The sequence below is a fragment of the Uloborus diversus genome, chromosome 1 (assembly GCF_026930045.1).
Source record: "Uloborus diversus isolate 005 chromosome 1, Udiv.v.3.1, whole genome shotgun sequence".
Lineage (NCBI taxonomy): Eukaryota > Metazoa > Arthropoda > Arachnida > Araneae > Uloboridae > Uloborus > Uloborus diversus.
The window spans coordinates 105,474,530-105,480,529 of NC_072731.1; positions in this window are offsets into that span (position 1 = coordinate 105,474,530).

The following is a 6,000-nucleotide window of genomic DNA, read 5'->3' on the forward strand; positions in this document are numbered from 1 at the left end:
ATGGTTCGGTTCAACTCGAAGATTGAACGCGAGGCAAGATATATTCAGTAAATTACCGCCCGTTAGCCAGGGCTAAAGCAGAAATACGTGAAATACACCGCCAGCTCAGTCATTTCCAGCCGAGGACTGCAGCCGGGCTGATGAGTGCTAATAAGCACAAAACTGCAGTCCTCGGCTGGAAATGACTGAGCTGTATTTCACGTATTTCTGCTTTAGCCCTGGCTAATTGGGCGGTAAATTACTGAATACAATATTATTTTGTTAATCTTGTCTTTGTTTTGTTAAAATTAAATGTTAAACCAGAGTTTATTTTAAAAGTTTAACAGATAAAGAATGCTATTATTTTCTTCATGCTTTTTTAAGTTTTATTAACATTGTTTTATTAACGTTGTTAAGTATTTTCAACGCTTTCATCCTGGAACGTTTTACTCCGAAAAATTTTTATTTAGTACATTTCAATATATATTCGTATGTGAGAAAGAAATATTTCAAATGTACTTTTATGAATTTCTATTTGATATTTTTAGCTAAAATTGTTTACATTGATATACCTTCGCTATATTATCTGCCGAGATAATGTGTACAGTAACGCAAATATTTTATTTAAATGCCTTTTCCTTTCTGGAACGCTATTCAATTCTATTTCAGGGTTTCTAGTATTATTAAGATAACGAAGGTAAAATACGTAGGGGCTATTGTATTACTTAGTTCAGCTGTCACCATTTCGCCTGCTGTTCCTGGTTTCTAATAAATTAATTCTAGCCCTACCTTTGACAGCTTTTCAAGCCTTGTCTCCTAAGAGGTTCTGCAATCAAATGCAGGGACAGACTTCTGCACTAAGTTAAAAAATATATTTTTAAAAAAAACTATTCCATATTCAGACCTATTTCTGCAGCATATTGCCAATTCTGGTATGACAGTTTATACATATATAAGCAGTACCCGAATTAGATATAGAACGGTTCAAGACCAAATGCTTTTTCAAAACTTCCTTGTAGTCAAAATTTGCCTTTTTTACCTTTTTTCTAAAACAACTTTAGCCATTTGAGAGCCCTTAAGCAACCGGAAATCTAGGCCAGCATATTCAGTTATCAGACCCTGCATATAAGGACAGTTGTGACGAGGCCCTCACCCCGAAGACGGTAAATTTTAGCTGCGCTAGCCCCTTGCGCAAAGCTGAAAATCGTCTAAATCTTCTCGTACGTCGCATTAACCTTGTGAGAGGAAAAATGCAAAATAGCACTAACATTTAAAATATTCAAATCTGAAGCAATATTTTAACGTTTTCTTTACTAATGCAATACTTGATAAAGACCTAGTATATTATGTAAAATAACTATACTATAAGAAATGTAGTGTGAGGACTTAGTATTCACATCACATAAATCTGCTCTGCATAAACAGTCTTGAAAACCAAAATATGGCATTTGCAGCAGAACAGTCGCCTCCAACACCGAAGGCCTGGAGTATAGTGTTGGTAAAGCTTAACCACGGAGAGGTGGCGGATGACCTTGAAGCAGAAACATCATTTGTAGCATTTGTATAGGTTGTTCGTTATTTTTTAATTGATATCAGCGAGAACGTTCCTCTAAGTACTCGGTGCTTTCTGGCTGATTCTACCAATTACAAATTATGCAAATGATGCTTCTGCTTCAAGGTCACCCATCATCTCTTTATGGTCAAGCTTTAAAGATATGAATATTATTGAACGGTATGGCACTTCTAATGATATCCTATTAGTTGAAAGCTCAATTAAAGCCGTAGTTTCGCCAGTGTTCCATTAAGAACTTTTGTGTACTGCCAAATAAATATGAAAAGTGCTTAAAAATTCGGTCGTGTGGGTTAAAACTCTCATTGAATAGAGATGAAGGAAAAAAAGCTTATCTCAAAGTTAGCTACAGTCAACTCTTTATACCGCGAAATAGGGTGCACAATAACCGCGGATAAGCGAAAACCGAGGATAAGCCAAATTATAGGTAAAAAACGATTCTAGTGAATATAATAGCTTAAAAATATGAACACTCAAACATACATTTAAATTATAGCTAAAAACAATAATATTGAATGTCAAAAATATACATAAAAGCTCAAAACAAACAATAACACAATCATAAGTTTAAACGAGCTGATGTGTTCATCACATGACTTCCTTTAACTCTAATTTTAATGTCACTTTCCCATTATTGGCAATTTTAATGTGATTCAATTGTTTACTCTCTAAATATCACCACCAGTGGTCAAATTGGAACAAGATTTTTAAAAAAGCCAACTTTGTTTCCAACTTGACGATAAAACTTAGCGACCAAAAGACTGGCGATATGTCGCCAAGTTTCCACCAAATTATACCACCAGTTGAGTTTACATCGAAATTAACAATGATTCCCCCCCCCAAAAAAAAGGGGCAAAAGACCCCTTTAGAGACACCCGAATGCAACCAAAAGGGGAGGTGCACAACTAGACCTCACTAGGAGTCAACGTACCAAATTACAACTTTCTAGGACATACCGTTCTTGAGTTATGCGACATACATACGCACATACGAACGTCACGAGAAAATTCGTTGTAATTAACTCGGGGAATGTCAAAATGGATATTTCGAGTGTTTACACGTTCTTAGGCACTTATCCACGTATGGTAGGGTTGAAAAAAAAACTCAACATTAATTCGGGGGGGGGGGAGCAAAATGGAAATTATGGCCGAGTTTTGAGTGAAAATTGTTTCGCGAATACAATACTTCCTTTTTTGTAAAAGACCAGCGGATAATCAGACCGCTGATAATCGGAAGTTTACTGTATTTATTTTGTGCATTCGTCTTTTTATAATTTGTTCTTTACTTGGAAGGATTTATCTTTCTCTATCGTCACGAGTAGCTGTTTTACAGTAAGAAACTTAGCTAGACTGTGTACAATAAAACAACGTTGAGAAGTCAGGAGGTATTATGTAGCGTGCGCACTATAAATTACGATGCACAAAAAAAAAAAAAAAAAAAAAACATTCACCTGAATTTTAAAAGTAACTTTTATTCGTTTGTTGAAAAACAAACCTACCTGGCATTTCAAAGATAATAAATTTTAGTTTCGTTCGAGAACTCTGAGTCTCTAAATTCGAACGACTATAATAACTCTTTATTAGCGCTTTATCTATGGGATAAAGTTTCAGAGTAAACACGTTGATTTATGAATGCAATATAAAGTAATGTTTTATGTCACATAAATAAAATATGTGCCATTAAATGAGTTCTTTATTTAATGACTTCCAAGTACTTCATTAGGACTTCATCCAATCGACTGATTATTTGCTACTTTTAAAAGATTCGTTTTTGTTTTTTCCAAATAATTCTCATTAGAGTGAACGTCGGTCAATTAAATCAGAGGTTAATTTAATCAGCCTTGTTAATGAATCAAATTGTTAAAAACAGAATAAAATTTAGCTTTATTGAAATAGTCGATTTTTTGAATCAGCCGCTTTATTGACTCAAAACTGTTTAGAACAAATGTGGTTCATTAAAGCGGCGACCACTGTATTTTCAATCTAAGAGAAACAGGATACAAATTTCTACGTAGATGAAGATGACAGCAAAGCAAAATCATTTAGGATTTTTAATTAACATTTTGAACAAACCAAATTTTTTCATGGCGTCTAAGGAAGACTTTTTTTTCAAGTTATTTACGCAGGGGTTGTAAAGTTCTGTATTTTTCTAAATTAAATACAATATTTTGTAAGTTTAATCTATTTTTATCACTTGTTGACTTTGAAACTATATGGCCACATAACTTGACGCAAGTGTTTCTTTTGAGAACCTAAAAAAGTTCATTTTTTGCAGAATGAACTTTTGCAAGAACTTAACTTATTGCTTAGATTATTTAAAAAAAAAGTACTTTCTCATGCATTTGAATAGTAGAAGTATAGTAACCACACACACGTTTTGATGTGTTTACTTAGATTTAAGTCCATTTAATGATCAAGAATTTTTAGTTAAGTCACTTTCCCCGCGTGTTTCCTATTTAGAAACATATTAGATACATTAGGCTCACATTACTGATATCTAACTGTTATTCCTGGAGACAGATGTGTTGTTCTGAGGCGACCCTATCTCCTTGAGTTTTATTGGAATACGTTATCTAAAATATGAAAGCAAGATCATTATTTGCCCCCGTACTAAGTTTTTTCTTCGTTTAATCCGAAGTTGCATTAAGCAACAAAAGTTACGAAATAATAATAATTATGTAACGAATACAGTAAAATGGGATGTATCGAAACAGTGGGGTAAAATTTAAAGAAACTTCCCAATCATACAAAGAGATTCCCCATAAATGCACGTTTCAGAGTTTTTCGTTGCCAAAATTTTTTCGAAAGGAATTTTTTCTTTTATGTCGGAGTAAATTAATAGCGAAATATGTTTTTTTTTTTTTTTTTTTTTTTTTTTTTTGAGCAAGATTGCTAATTGTTTTCACTTGACCGTCCTTGAGGTTCCGGTTCCTTTTTCAGATTGGACCGGGGCCTCTGTAACGCCACCACCTATCGGCCTCTGCAAACGCGCCTCCTCTGGTACTGATCACTGTCCCCCGGAATTCGGTGGCGTGCATGTCCTACACACACGCACGCTAATGCCCACTTTCACACGCACCCGCGTCTTTACACACATAAACACTGACACACATACGCGCTGACACACACACCCGCCTTTACACACATACACTCACGCCTTTGTGCATGCACGCAGGTCTACGCACACGCACAAGCTTAGCCTACACATGCACGCACGCCTACACAATCACACAACTCTACACACGTAACCGCCCAGGAGGAGGGACAGGCTTGAGGGGTCAGAAGCCATTTCTAGAAACATTAACTCCAATGAGTAGGATCCTGCCGAAACTCGTGATTGCGAAAAAAAAAATTTTTAATTCAAAATTTCAGAATTCCAATTAGTTTTTTTTTTCTTGTCTTAAATTGAAAACAAAAACATAAGTTATTGTCTTGAATTTAAATGAAACAAAAAAAAATAATTTCCAGCTCTCTGGTAAGATTCTCCTAAACTAAAGATAAACATTATTACCTTCAGTTTGAATGAAACTTACGAAATAATGCGATTCAATATAAAGCTACATATATTGAGTCATTAACTAAAGACAGCATTTTAACCCTGCAGTAAATCCTGTTTAAAGTCGGAATGTAAGTAACTAGCTGCAAACATTTTTGACGCAATTCTTAACTTCCTGGTCTTGGGTTATAACTAATAGTGTGTAATGGACGAATTCGCTATTTTATCTCATGTATTAAGCATCTATTTCAAATGTAGTGAAAAAAAAAACGCTATTGAAAGCTTGGGGTGTTTTTTTTTTTTTTAATGAATTTTGAATCTCATTTCACTTTACATCCAGGCAAAACGAAGACGCATAGGTCTTTTGGTTACAAGAGGACACAGTAAATAAAAACATAACATGTGCAATCATAGTTTTACTGAACACCTTGAAAGAAATGGGTGATTTTATGTGCGAACTGTCATTTTCCAGACACTAAAATGGTCCCATTACTTCCGGAAAAGCTTTGACCAAAAGCCCCAGTGAAACAATTTGCCCATTTTTTATGCGTTAGGTAATGTTGGGCTGCAATACTAACTTTGAAGGCCATTAAAAAGAGTGGAATAAGAAACGAAATCGAGCCCATTGAATTTCACCTATTTTTTTATTTTTACTTTTTAATCAAGTTGTAGCCGGGAACAAACACTTCCGAAGATACCCTTATTTCATCCACTGCGTCTATTTACTCGAGAAATAATAACGTGTGAATTCATCTGCAGTTTTTGAGAAATAGATATTTTTTAAAGTTTGTGATGGCTTATTCTGCCGTGTTCAGGTAAAGTGCAGTAACTGCAAATTTTTCAATTTCCTTATTTTTTTGCATTTTTGTCTTCTATATTAAGTTAGCTTTATTGTACAAGCTGGCTTATTAGTTTTCCGCTGAAAAAAAGGCTCGAAAAAAGTGTCTAATTCCAAG